This window comes from Triticum urartu, chromosome 5, assembly GCF_003073215.2.
Source record: "Triticum urartu cultivar G1812 chromosome 5, Tu2.1, whole genome shotgun sequence".
In the NCBI taxonomy this organism is placed as follows: Eukaryota; Viridiplantae; Streptophyta; class Magnoliopsida; order Poales; family Poaceae; genus Triticum; species Triticum urartu.
In genome coordinates, this window is record NC_053026.1 from 591,641,903 (window position 1) to 591,657,582 (window position 15,680).

Genomic DNA, 15,680 nt, shown 5'->3' on the forward strand with positions numbered 1-15,680 from the left:
CGCCAGCTCGATCTTGGTCCAGCAAACGCATGGTACCGTGAGTACCATGACGCTGCCGGTCCCGCGCCTCCTGAGATGGGCGCGGTGCATGTACGGACGCCGAGGTCTTGGAGTGCGCCCGGTCGTTGTGGGAGCCGGCTACGCCGCCGATGGGCAGCGCAGCCTTGTCCTTGGACCTGGCAGCACCATGAGCTCCCTCGTCGACGCCCGTTCTTCCGCCGGCGTCTGCCCCATCAGCCGTTTGCTCCGGCGGTGGTGGGTTCGGCGCGGACGGAGCAGCCGCCTCCGAAGCCTTCTTCTTCGGCGGCATGTCGATGAAGATGATGAAGATCTAGCTCGTGTGAACGCCGGATCTGGTTCACACAACCTCGACGCCCCTACCTGGCGCGCCAAAGATGCCGGGGTACTGACCCACGGGCACCTATGGGACCGGCGGACCGAGTCCCTTTCGGTTCGGCGGGGGCGACGGTCGCACGAAGAGCAGATCGAGGCGGAGCACACGAGCGGTTTACCCAGGTTCGGGCCGCACGGATGCGTAAAACCCTACTCCTGCTTTGTGGTTTGTATTGAATTCTTGCTCGGGAGCGCTGAGTGCTACAGTACACTCCCGCAGCTAACGAGACCGAGCCTGAGAGTTCTTCCTCCTTTTTCTGGAACCTCCCCTACGTTGCGCATGGGCCTCCTTTTATATGCTCAAGGGGTCACCGACAGGTGGCAACGTAGACAGGGGTAAAAATGGAAAGATGTTGCGGTTGGTACAGCTACCTGCTATAGTGTATCATACCTAACCCTGACGGCAGGGGACAAGGGCATTAAATGCCCATCTGCGTCGCCTAAATAGTGCAAAAGGGACCGTCAGAGACGCCACCGCTCGCCACGATGGCAATCTTGTCAGCGCCGCTTGCCACCGCGCACCGCTGGCTGCACAGCCTCCCGCCACGTACGCCTGGAAGGGTCCCAGAGCAACACGTTGGTGGATGTGCTGGAGCGCGGACACAGAGTGGTGGCTTGCCGCGGCAAGCGCCTTGCCGCGGTCGTTGTCTTGTCGCGTTCGGGAGCTTGTCGCTCACCGGGCCTTGCCGGGACGTGTGGCGCGTCGCAGAAAGTTCCTTGAGATGCCTTGGTTGGCCTTCCCGGCAAGCTCCTCTTGTCAGGGTCTTGTCTCCTTGGCTTTGATATGCCTTGGTTGGCCTTCCCGGCAAGCTCCTCTTGCCGGGGTCTTGTCTCCTTGAATGGCTCCAGGGGAACCACGGAGGACCTTGGCGGTCACCCGGCAAGCCTTGCCGCGGGATGCTGCGACTGCCCGTGCACAAGTTCGGGATACTTGGGTACCCCTACTCTAGTACACTGACACAAGCTTACTCATAACAGTAGGTGAATCAAGTGCAGAGCTAGATCGCAGTTCCTTACCTCCCCTTGTAGTTGAGGGATAAATTGTTGTCTTAGCGTCTTTAAAATTCTTCATAGTGTCCAGCAGATATAAATCCCAAGTGACTCAAGGAATAGAGCTATGCTCCCCGGCAACGGCGCCAGAAATTAGTCTTGATAACCCACAAGTATAGGGGATCGCAACAGCTTTCGAGGGTAGAGTATTAAACCCAAATTTATTGATTCGACACAAGGGGAGCCAAAGAATATTCTCAAGTATTAGCAGCTGAGTTGTCAATTCAACCACACCTAGAAATTTAGTATCTATAGTAGAGTGTTTAGTAGCAAAGTAATACGATAGTGGTGGTAACGGTCACAAAAGAGTAATGAAATCAAAGTAATATTTTTGGTATTATGTAGTGATTGTAACGATAGCAACGGGAAAGTAAATAAGCGTAAACCAGTATATGGAAAGCTCGTAGGCATCGGATCAATGATGGATAATTATGCCAGATGCGGTTCATCATGTAATAGTCATAACATAGGGTGACACAGAACTAGCTCCAATTCGTCAATGTAATGTAGGCTTGTATTACGAATGTAGTCATACGTGCTTATGGAAAAGAACTTGCATGACATCTTTTGTCCTACCTCCCGTGGCAGCAGGGTCCCAATGGAAACTAAGGGATATTAAGGCCTCCTTTTAATAGAGAACCGGAACAAAGCATTAGCACATAGTGAATACATGAACTCCTCAAACTACGGTCATCACCGGTAAGTATCCCGATTATTGTCACTTCGGGGTTAACGGATCATAACACATAATAGGTGACTATGGACTTGCAAGATAGGATCAAGAACTCTCATATATTAATGAAAAAATAATAGGTTCAGATCTGAAATCATGGCACTCGGGCCCTAGTGACAAGCATTAAGCATAGCAAAGTCATAGCAACATCAATCTCAGAACATAGTGGATACTAGGGATCAAACGCTAATAAAACTAACTCGATTACATGATAAATCTCATCCAAACGACCACCGTCCAGCAAGCCTACGATGGAATTACTCACGCACGGCGGTGAGCATCGTGAAATTGGTGATGGAGGATGGTTGATGATGACGACGGCGATGGATTCCCCTCTCCGGAGCCCCGAACGGACTCCAGATCAGCCCTCCCGAGAGGTTTTAGGGCGTGGCGGCGGCTCCGTATCGTAAAACGCGATGATTTCTTCTCTCCTATTTTTTTCTCCCCGAAAGCAGATATATAGAGTTGGAGTTGGAGTCGGGAGGTCTCCAGGGGACCACGAGGTAGGGGGGCACGCCCTAGGGGGGGGCGCCCCCCACCCTCGTGGAAAGGGTGTGGGCCCGTTGTTCTTCATCTTTGGTGAGGCTTTTTTATTATTTATTGTAACATATTCCGTGGAGTTTCAGGTCATTCCGAGAACTTTTGTTTTCTGCACATAAAACAACATCATGGCAATTCTGCTGAAAACAGCGTCAGTCCGGGTTAGTTCCATTCAAATCATACAAGTTAGAGTCCAAAACAAGGGCAAAAGTGTTTGGAAAAGTAGATACGACGGAGACGTATCAGACCCTCCCACCAGACTGCTCCACGACGGCTGCCTACAGCGGCGACGAGTGGCTACCCAGGGTCAAGCCCGTGGCAAAGTCATAATTATCCGGACACCATAGTAATTCATGGTATGTTTTACTGCACTACTTCTCCTCATGCTGAACATGATTATGCAGTCCGTCTCGAGCTCATCTCGACGTATCTTCGTCGAGCGGTTCGTTGGACTCGTCGGATATGAACAACGGTTCTCTTCCGACCGCCTGCACCCCTTGCCCTGCGGACAACATCGAGGTGTTGTCTCAACAGGCAGAAAGCCAAGGGGAGGCAGTCCTGGGGGCGCCTCGAGGCGACCTTCCGGACCCTGGGCGCAATGGAAGTCGGACTCCCATGGGCTCCAGGTTCGGCCCCCAGCCGAACACTTCACCGGAATCTTCGGTGGTTCCGGACTCCGGCGGGCGACCCCCCATTAAGGGGGCAAGCCGCCCGTGCCGGTGTCCTCTGTCTATCCAGAGGCACCGGACAACTTGCTGGAAGCGCTTCGCGGCGCTTCCATCGACGAAGAGCACCGTACTATCATGAGTGCGGTGATCGAGAAAGTTCAGTCTGCCAAAAACGGACTGACTGAAGCTTGCGCCGGCCTCCTAACAGGCTTTGAGGTAAGAAATCAAAATATAAGAAAATATTACCACATAGATAGTAGCCCCTGATGCTCTATTCGGCGTTCGAGTAGAAAGGCCGAATAGAGGAGGATCAAATGATGACTCAGGAGTCTAATCAGAATATATCTATGTGTATGTGCAGGCTTCACTGCTGGCCGCTGCCGCACATACTGCGGAGGTCTCTACGCTGAAGCAGGACCTGGAGCGGTCCGAGAACGAGCTTGGCCTTACCAAGAGGCAGCTCGAGGAGAGCAAAGGTAAGCAATACCTTGTCTATATAAAATAAAATAAGTTCGGGTGTAAAGTAATAGGATCATCATGAATTTTCCAGGGGCCACGACCGAAGTGGCGACCCTGAAGAAGGCGCTGTCCGAGGCCGAAGACAAAGCGGGCAAGGAGCACATTGAGCGGGAGAAACAAGAAGCCCGAGTGGGCGAGGTGCAGCAAGAGCTCGAGGCTCTCGCCAAGAAACACGAGTCCTTGGAGCTTGACTCTAAGGCGCAAGAGTCCGAGATTGAGAAGGCGCTCGAAAGCGCCCGGAGCGCCAAGGCTGAAGCCCACAAGGCCCTCCAGGAGATTGATGCGGTGAAGAAGATAGCAGCGGGTAAGGCATTCATTATGCAAAGCAAGCATGTGAAGGAAACTTTCCTTTTTCTTACCTGAGTTCGGAGCTCTCCAGGAGCGTTTGCAGATCTTCCCCGCAGTGTACTGGATGCCGCAGAGTTTTACCGAGCTGAGGAGGGGATCTCGACGGAGAAGTTGTTCTGGTCTCAGTATACTGGGACCGAACACCCCGTGCCCTTGAGCGACCAGTTGAAGCACTTGGTCGAGCTTCACAAGGCGGACGAACAAGCCATGAGGGCCTTATAGTTCGGATGTGGCCTGGCGAGCCCCTACCCAGCAGCTACTTCGATCTTGTGAGGCGGCTCGTCGACGCCTGCCCACGGCTTGAAGTCATAAAGCGGTCCGTCTGCATCGAGGGTGCACGCTTGGCTTTTGCCCGGGCGAAGGTGCACTGGGCGAAGCTAGACGCCGTGAAGCTGGTGAAGGAGGGGTCGCCAGAGGGCAAGGAGCATCGCTGCCCCGAGATGTATTATGAGAGTGTCCTGAAGGGTTCCCGCCTTGTGGTGGATGAATGTGCCAGGGATGTAATTTTTGAATGAACATGCTCATGTGATCCTGTAATGTGAAACAAGTTCATCTACGCTGTGAAATGCTTTTTTAATTTGAAATATAACCTTTTGTGCGGCCATTCATAAAATCTGAGAGTTGGCCAGTCGTCGGCTTCTGCCCCCATGTAACTAGTAGTGGGGTGTTCGGGATAAACCTGAGCACTCTTTACCCCAATTTGGGTCCTTCAAGGGAGGTGTTCAGCGCAACGAACCATGCAATCGGACCATAAGGCTTTATCACTCTCACTTAGCCATAGAAGTCTACAATTTTGGCGAAGCCCCTAGTATTCGGAAGGTCGAATTTGGGGCGCTATACTCACCTAAGCCGGACAAGGCTGACTCCTCGCCCGAAGCAAAAAAAGTCTTTAAGGACTTGAGACCTCTCGAACAGCGACCAGTCTCTCGCCTTATCATGACAGTCAGTTTTTGGCTTTCTCTTCTGAGGTGCTCATCCGGAAGAACCGGGACACAATCACAGTAGTTCTCCCACCGCTACCTTAGACGATATAGCGGAACGTAAGGTACCAAAGCATGGGAGCCGGGCAAACCAAACTATTGACCCAAGACATGATTCAGAGCTGATGCATATAATGCTATAAGTTCGGGGTGCCGCACTGTCGAAAGTGTTCGGACTTCTCGCGCCGTATTATGGGGTAAACGAAAGCCCCTCGCATACTGACCGTGCCCGAATTTATGGGTGCGGATTGTCGTAAATGGACAAAAAGGAAAAAAGAAGGAATAATGCAATAATAGACTAATGCTATGCATTGTTATTTAAATAATACGTCGAAGCGTACTGGTACAGGTAGTGCAATAAGCAGAAAGTAGGACTATTCGAAATATCCTATCCAAGGGCAAGCTGCGTATGGATAGTACAAAGCGGGTATTATTATTAGGGACCACCTGGGGGTTCCCGTGTACATCCTAGCTTCTTGCCGCCTTGGTTGTTCCTTCCCGTAATGTGTCCGACAATCGTACTGCCGGAAAGGGCTTCTAGAGAGTTAGGCCCTGTAAGAGAAAATAAATGATAAAGGTATACAACCCCTAGGGCGGTTAAGCCGCATTGCGGAACATGCCCTGATTGTGCCCCCGCCTATGTCCATGGTATTTTTAGTGCGTAATTATGTACGCGCGGCACGAATTTCATCGCTTGACTGGGACTGGGACGGGGGCCGAATTGCTAGACGAGCTCTGAATGTGCCAGGCGATCATGTTGCAGTTTACTCCGCACACGCTTGAAGGTGTTCGGGGGCTGTATCTCCGAATTAGTGGTTTGCCTTGAACGGGGGCTTTGTGCTTCTGCTGCGAGGGCCGCAGTGTGCTCTTCCGTGCGGAGCGAGCGTTCTGTGTTTCCATTCACTGTTATGACCCTCCTAGGTCCTGGCATCTTGATCTTGAGGTATGCGTAATGTGGTACTGCATTGAATTTTGCAAATGCAGTTCGTCCGAGCAGTGCATGATAGCCACTGTGAAACGGGACGATGTCGAAGATTAACTCCTCGCTTCGAAAGTTGTCCGGTGATCCGAAGACCACTTCCAGTGTGATTGAGCCCGTGCAATGGGCCTCTACACCTAGGATGACGCCCTTAAAGGTGGTTTTGGTAGGTTTGATCCTCAAGGGATCGATGCCCATTTTTCGCATTGTATCCTGATAGAGCAGGTTCAGGTTGCTGCCGCCGTCCATAAGGACTCGAGTGAGGTGAAATCCGTCGATGATGGGGTCTAGAACCAGTGCGGCGGATCCACCATGACGGATACTAGTGGGGTGGTCCCTGCGATCAAAAGTGATCGGGCAAGCAGACCATGGGTTGAACTTTGGGGCGACGGGCTCCATTGCATAGACGTCCCTTAGTGCACGCTTCCGCTCCCTCTTGGGAATGTGGGTTGCGTCACTACAAAAAAAATACACTTCCGTGATGATACGTGTTTGTCATAGTAGGTCGCGTTTTTTGTCATGCATGTACATCCATGACAAATTTATGACAGAATCAAGATAGCCATACCTGTGCTGTCGTAGAAGTATTCCATGACATTACCAAAATTATCATCACGGAAGTGTCCACTTCCATGATGATAAATCGCGCGTCACAGAAGTGCTTTCGTCAAGGGTGACCGACACGTGGCATCCATCGTAACGGAACGCCGTTAAGCTATCGGGTCGGGTTTTGGATCCGATAACCCGTTAACAGCCCCGACCAATGGGAAATTTCCACGTGTAAAATTCTTATTGGCCGGACAAAACACATGTCAGCTCATCAGTGCGTCAGATAGGCGCCTATGATACGTCGACACGTGGCACGGCCCAACAAGGCCCATTCCTGTGAAAAGGCCGGCCCGTTTGACTTCGTCAAAAGGTGGCGGGCCGGCCCATGGAAAGCCTGTTAACGACATGTTCGCATATAGCCCATTTATAGCCTGCTAACCCAAGGCCCGTTACGCCCTATCCGAATTAGGCCCAGTAGCGTCTCTGGGCCATCTAATATGATTCCAGCCCGTTTTCACTTCTGGCCCAGGTATGGCCCATGACGTTTTTCGGCCCTTGTGAGGCCCTATGTAACTCTTGGCCTATTAACGGCCCGTGGTGAAACTGGCCCGTAATGAACAGTGTATCACTTTACACCTATTAACGGCCCGTGGTGAAACTGGCCCGTAATGAATAGTGTATCACTTTATACCCATTAATGACCCGTTATTCCGTTGGGTCGTTTCCAGCCCATGTTATCTTTCGGCCTTCTCAAAGCCCATTTATTCTTGGGCTCCTTTCTAGCATTCGTTTACTTACGGCCCATTACTGTCATTTTCTACTTGTGGGCCAAATTCAGCCCGTGGTTACAGTCGGCCCGTTTGTGGTCCGTTAATACATTGGGCCGTTTTCATAGTGTCATCAAATACGGCTTATTAATGATGGCCCGTTACGGTCGGCCCATGAACGGACGATTCCAACTCTAGCCCGTTTACGACCATAATGCGGCCTGTTATTGGCCCATGTTTGGCCAATCGATCATACGGCCCTTATAAGGCCCATTGATGATATGGCCCATAGAAGGCCCATTGTTTCTACGGCCTGTAGAAGGCCCATTGTTTCTATGGCTCGTAGGAGGCCCAGTGTCACTACAGTAAATATTAGCCCATGGTTATTGTGGCCTAGTTTTAAAAAATAGGTTATTGCAGCCACTAGTTAACCACAGAAAAAGAACTGCAATGACTACAAGCAAACAAATAAACAAGACAACAAGGAAATAAATAAGCAAGCAACTAATGCTAGGCTATCACGGCTATTACACATATTACATCCACTGGGCATCAAAGTTCGCCACCAGTGCAAATATAGGGAACAAAGCAGCATATCATATACACTGGCCGTCAAAATTGGCCGCGAGTGCAAATAAACGCGGCAGCAAAACAAGAGCATAACCGAAACAACTTCAGAAGAGCTCAAGAAACGTTATCCTGGGTATCCATTATGCTGGCAATAAGCTTAGCAAGCTGATTAGCTTTGTCCTGTTTGGCGCTAAAATCCTCCAACGCTTGCTGTTGCACCAGAAAGTATGCATCTGAATGCTCTAGGGACTTCCGCAGTCCTTCCGCTTCTTGTCGCAGCACAGCTGATCGATGTCTTTCAGCTTGTAGTTGAGACTCAAGAAACCGAACTGATTCAGACTGTGAGTTTGAATAGCTTGTGCAAGCGGTAGTGGCCAGTAACTCCAACACTAAACCAAGACAGGATGTGTCACTATCCTAAACCTTATTTGCATTACTTCCTTTACCGTTACTTAATAAGGCACTCTTCCCCAATATTCTGTGAGCATTCTAAAAGAAGAAACAAGCAGACACATAACAAGTTTAGCATGTACTAGTATATGAAACTCATTTCGGTGAACCAGTTCATTAGTAAGGTGGACAGGATTAAACTACCAAGTCTTCTATTGCCAAGTACTAGTACATAATAAAAGCATCAAACAAACATATATCTATGTCCTATGGTAGCAATGGAATCTTAAATTAGAACAATTGTTCTTCAAGTTTAGGCACTTGTTCTACATGAACGGAGTATAGTAAGACGCAAGAATATAATACTTAAAATAGAAAATGAGCTCATAGACCTTACCACATTGTTGGTTCGGAACCAGTACAGAACAAGGCGTTCCCAGTCATCATCCAGTAAATGTGTCTCAGGAGAACGTAAGGGAATTTGATGAGTTTCTTTACCGGTGAAGTATGTTTTCTTCAGGTAATTCCGATACTGCCACCAAGCATTCTTGAAGATAACAGAGGTATTAGCACAGGTTACCTCATCCTGAGTTTCCAAATCGGTCCTTCTCTATAGATAAAAATGGGAAAATTTGTTGTATTATAACCATCATGGAGGTAGGATGTATGGGACGAAGCAAAGTAATTGCCATGAATAACATTACTTACACATAACTCCTGGACAAACACCTGCAACTGGCATTTTCCTTCATCTTCAGTATAATATTTCCAAGATGGGAAGATACGCACATACGATTTAACAACATCAAATGCGATAGATGCTAAACTACGACTAGCTGGTTGTGCTTCCTCCACAGGAATAGGCGTACTAACTGGTGGAGTTGGGGTTTGCCGTGATAGTACTGGCCCTTTGGGCACTGGAGCTGCCTTACTAACTGCTCTTGTTTGGGAGCTCTGTGGTGGAGATGGTGCTGTGTCAACAAGAACTGGGTTACTATCGGCTGGGGTTGGGGTTAGATTGGGTGAAGCTGGTTCTCTGTCCATCGTAGTAGGGGTACAATCTGCGAGATTTTGGGTTATGTGTGGTAGGGCTGGTTCTTGTGCATGTACAACTAGGGTGTTATCTCCACCAAGAGGTAGCACTGTTTTATTTGAAGACCATGTTTTTAGTCCGCTAGATACTGACATCACCCGCTCCAATTAAAATGGCTGATAAACAGGAAACATAGTTGAATGTACAGACATTGTATGAGAGACAGATGCAATAGATAGTGTGGAAAAAAGAGGGCATGAAATAGTTGACATGTATATTGTTTAACTAAAACAGATAGCATGACATAATTTCACATATATGATGTCTATCTAAACTGGATAGCATAGCATAACATAATTCAAAGATATGATGAATAACTAAACAAGATCGCATGACATAATTCACCTACATGTTATCTATGTAATCAGGATCGCGTCATTTAATTCACATATGTGATTTATATGCTAAACAGAGGGCATTCGATATGATGTCTGAACTAAGAACATGGTGTTGAATATTGTGTATATGATGTCTAAACTATGCAATGCAAGACACCGTATGCATAATATAAGCAGTATAACCATGCCAAGTTATAGCATACACCTCAGTGTGGGAATAGGACTGGTCATCTGTCTCTGAATCCATCTCTGAGGAGCTATCGGGACCCAACAAGAGATCTGCTTCGACAGGTAGCACTGTCTGCTCTGAAGGCCTTGTTTTCACTCCAAATTTTTCCATCTCCCACCCAAATGGCTGATTCACAGGAAGAGTAGTTTAATGTACAAACATTGTCGACAAATGGAAATGTAATGAAGAAAAGGATGGGCAAGATATCATTCAAATATATGATGCCTGGTTAAACAGGATGGCATTGCACATTTCGCATATATTATGGCTGGCTAAAAGACATGAGACTGCATAATTCCCATATATGATATAGAAACTAAACAGGTGGCATTACAGAACATGTCTAAACTAAGCAGATGACATATATGATGTCAAAAGTAGGCACTGCAAGGCAACATATGCATGATATGACTAACATCATCATGCCAAGGTAGAGCAAACACCTTGGAGGGTAAATAGGAGTGGTCAGCGGCGTCCGAATCCGCCTCAGAACAGATATCTTCCTCTGGATTACAATCTGGAGAGGGGTGGGGAGGGTTTGCCATTGAACCCACCATGGAGCGATGTTTGCATGACATTGTATTGCCACGCAAAACTCTTCTCCTTTTCTCTACATGTTCAGCATGACTGTGTACAATATCTGACATGCATACGAAAAAAATATGGTGAGATTATGTAAGGAGAGCATGTAGAAATTTAGAGTGATGGTAACAACCAGTGGATCGATGTTTTTCCGTTGAACCAAAATAGCCCTAATGGATCGACGTGAATGTATAGTAATAAGTGATGCAACAAGTGTACAACCTCTTTGCCGTAGCCGTGTCGACCTCAGCATCATTGGGTTGGTCGCTGAAGCAGTTGAGGCAGAGGTGGCTGTCGGAGGTGTGGAGGAAGATCTGAGGAATCTATAGACGGCGTCCAGGGCACTTCTCTGTTGTGATGGATCGTTCTGTCGTTGGAGCAGCTCCGGTGAGCCGTAAGACGTCAAGGCTGAAGCAGCACAAGACAGACATCGTCAATCTGAAGTGGGATTCTAATAGCATCTCCAATAGATGATGTAAAATGGATGTAAAATTAACATCACCAAAAACCACTTGACTACAACAGATGAGGTAAAAACTGTTGACTCTCAACTTAACTATCGAAACTAAAATTTACTGTGGAATCTAAATGCTACTGTCGAAACTGAATGCAATGGTAGCAGAGAGGCACTTGACATGTAGTTTAGGGAGGGCCTGTAGTTCATCTTCAACCTGCACCCCCCTGAGCCGCCAGCCACCACCGGCCGAACCGCCGGCCCCAGCGCCACCTCGCCGCCCCGAAACAACTCGCCACCATCGCCCCGGCCAGCCCTCTAGGCCCCCTGCCCCCACCCTGAACCCTAAGATAGATAGTGGGGTACCTCTCCGGCGAGCCCCCGCCCCCGCTGCGGGTGGTTCTTCCTTAACTCCAGCGAGCCCCCCCACCCCCTGAAAATCGACTAACCCAAAAGTCGATTCAGTCGACTAAGTGTGGCTTAATTAGAGCAGAGCAGCAGCACGAGCGAGGGGGAGAGCAGCAGCAGCAGCTGGGCGAGCGAGCGATCGAGCGAGAGCCGGAGCAGCAGCAGCAGATCCGGCTGGTATGGATGCCGCCGCTGAAGGGGCCTCGCACTGGGGGAGAGCTGCCGTGGAGATGTCGCCCGCGGCGCCGGCTTCAAGGTAACCGCTCCATGGGGGTGCGAGATGGAGCACCGTCGGCACCGGGAGGTCGAGTTAAGGAGAAGGTGCGATGCGATGAGTGTACAACCTCTTTGGTGGCGCCGAGTAGGCCTCGCTTTCGTCCAAGGAGTTGGTGAGGATGCTGCGGTTCTGGTGGAGCAGGTTAAGGCGGCGCTGCGGGGATGGAGCAGCCGCAATAGACGAGGCGATCATCGGAGCAGCTCCTTGGAGGTGGAGGACGGGGCAGCTGAACCGGCGGGACAGCGAGATGGACGACGGATCCTCATCTGGTGAGGTGGATGAGGGATGTCGAGCTGTTGCGGTGGACGACATCGTCGGGGAAGAGGCTCCCGCTGGGCAGCGGTGATGTGGCGAACGGAGGAGGGTGGGGTTTCGCGGCTGGAGCGGAGAGGTTATGGCGGCCTGGGATTTCGAATGGCGAAAAGGGGGCGATGGGAGGGGGTGAAGCATGACTTAGGAACGCGCTTGTCCAAAATGTAGGGTGTGTTACAAAAGTACCCCCACCGATTTGAACTAGCGGCCCTTTCGGCTCAGGGTTAGAAGGGGGATTTCGCGTGTCGGGATTTGGCAGCTGGAGGGAGTTTTCGCGTGCGTTGTAATTTCGGGATAGCAAGGCGCGGGTTGTGAAGGCGCCAGTTTTGGGAGCACGATATCTGAATTTTCGGGATATAACAAGACGTGGGTTGAATTTTAGGGACAAGCCTAACGTGTAGTAATATTGTACTTGTACGTACCAAATCAATTCACACTTCCCTCAGCGAAAAAGAAAACGAAAAAAATAAAACTATTCACACCACACAAAGAGAGAGTCTTGCCCCGTTTTACTATACAAATGCTATTCAAAGCTACTCCCTCCTTCCATCTATATACGGCCTAATGCGTTTTTCGATGCTAACTTTGACCAAATATTAGAGCAATGATATATGACATGCAACTTACACAAAGCACACCGTTAAATTTGTCTGTGAAAGGTTCTTTCAATGATATAATTTTCACATTGTGCATGTCATGTACTATTAATCTTGTCAATAGTCAAAGGCGGTCTTGAAAATCTCATTACGCCCTATATAAATGGAAGGAGGGAGTATGAATCCATGTTATGACCGATTAAATTTTTTCGCTTGCTGTATAATGCATGTAATCTACTCATACCAACATTTTAGTGCATTCCAAATGTCTATACTACCGCTGCAATTCGAACTAAATTTGAATCCGTTTCTCTATTTCAATAAGAATCTACAATCATGATTGTTGCCAACTTCAACCATCATAGTTTCCTTGCTATCCGTGAGATATAAACCAGACGGCCTATAATGTAGGATGGCAGGCACACCATCATCAACAACTCCGTTTTTTATAAGAGTAGAGATAAAATATATTAAATGTAGTATACCATGTTCATAACCACACCATGTGTATCACCGTTATATATATTCACACATCCGTCGGTTTGAAACACTATGATAAATTCTTCAAATATCCGAATTCGCTTTTTATAATGAAGTATATATGATCTCTATTCGTCTTTTACACCCACACAACCCTCTTATCTTTGTAGCTAGCGCTAACTTTCTCATGTGCATGCACACGCCCGCATCCCTCTCACCCTCCCTCAGCATTCTCTAGCTCCATCGCGCAAATTTGTCTTTTCACTTTAGGTCGTTCACCCACGGTGTGTGTAGGCCCCCCAGCTCCTTCTTTACGGCACACATAGATCGATATGCCTCTCTAGCCAGGTGTGCCTAGCACAAACGCAAGCTTCCCCTCTTCTCTTGTCACCATCCATGCCTCACTCCCACCACTCTTTTCATCGTTCTCGTACTCGCACACTCCTCCCCCTCGATATAGTATGCCTCTCGTACCACCTACTACATGCATCCCTCTCTCTCTATCCTTCTCCTCGTGCCTCATTTGCTTCTAACACACATATGCATGTATACCGATTGATCTCCCAACATATACCTTGATCGACTTTAACTACCGCCCCATCGATCGACGTACCTCACAAGTTATGTCTCTCCTTTCTCTTACAAAGGGAAATTGATCTTCCTATGTAGTTACGTCTGCTTACCACAGCCACATCGCCCCCCCCCCCTCATCATTCGTGCATGCCTCCTGACCCGTGCTACGTCTTGAGCTTGCGTTGGTTTTCCCCGAAGAGGAAGGGATGATGCAGCAGAGTAGCGTAAGTATTTCCCTCAGTTTTTGAGAACCAAGGTATCAATCCAGTAGGAGCCCACGCTCAAGTCCCTCGTACCTGCACAAAGCGATAGCTACTCGCAACCAACGCGATTAGGGGTTGTCAAGCCCTTCACGGTCACTTACGAGAGTGAGATCTGACAGATATAATATTTTTGGTATTTTTGGTATAAAGATGCAAATTAAAAAGTAAAGGCAAAGTAAAAAAGCAAAGCAAGATTAAAGTAATGGAGATTGATATGATGAGAATAGACCCGGGGGCCATAGGTTTCACTAGTGGCTTCTCTCAAGAGCATAAGTATTCTACGGTGGGTGAAAAAATTACTGTTGAGCAATTGACAGAATTGAGCATAGTTATGAGAATATCTAGGCATGATCATGTATATAGGCATCATGTCCATGACAAGTAGATCGAAACGATTCTACATCTACTACTATTACTCCACTCATCGACCGCTATCCAACATGCATCTAGAGTATTAAGTTAAAAACAGAGTAACGCCTTAAGCAAGATGACATGATGTAGAGAGATAAATTCATGAAATATCAAATAAACCCCATCTTGTTATCCTCGATGGCAACGATACAATACGTGCCTTGCTGCCCCTTCTGTCACTGGGTAAGGACACTGCAAGATCGAACCCAAAGCTAAGCACTTCTCCCATGGCAAGAATTACCAATCTAGTTGGCCAAACCAAACGGATAATTCGAAGAGACTTGCAAAGATAACCAATCATACATAAAAGAATTCAGAGAAGATTCAAATATTATTCATAGAAAGGCTTGATCATAAACCCACAATTCATCGGTCTCAACAAACACACCGCAAAACGAAGATTACATCGAATAGATCTCCACAAGAGAGGGGGAGAACTTTGTATGGAGATTCAAAGAGAGAGAAGAAGCCATCTAGCTACTAACTATGGACCCGAAGGTCTGAGGTAAACTACTCACACTTCATCGGAGAGGCTATGATGATGTAGATGCCCTCCGTGATGATGGCCCTCTTCCGGCGGAGCTCCGGAACAGGCCCCAAGATGGGATCTCGTGTATAGAGATCCTTGCGGCGGTGGAATTAGGATTTTGGCTCCTGTTTTGATCGTTTGGGGGTACATGTGTATATATAGGAGGAAGAAGTACGCCGGAGGAGCAACGAGGGGCCCATGAGGCAGGGGGCGCGCCCTAGGGGGGGCGCCCCCCCCACCCTCGTGACCGCCTCTTTTGTTCCTTGGAGCAGGGTACAAGTCTCCTGGATCATGTTCGGTGAGAAAATCACGTTCCTGAATATTTTATTCCGTTTGGACTCCGTTTGATATTCCGTTTATCCGAAACACTGAAATAGGCAAAAAAACAGCAATTCTGGGCTGGGCCTCCGGTTAATAGGTTAGCCCCAAAAATAATATAAAAGTGGAGAATAATGCCCAATATAGTCCAAAACAGTAGATAATATAGCATGGAGCAATCAAAAATTATAGATACGTTGGAGATGTATCAGGCATCCCCAAGCTTAATTCCTGCTCGTCCTCGAGTAGGTAAATGATAAAAAGAGAATTTTTTATGCGGAGTGCTACTTGGCATAATTTCAATGTAAATCTTCTTAATTGTGGTATGAAT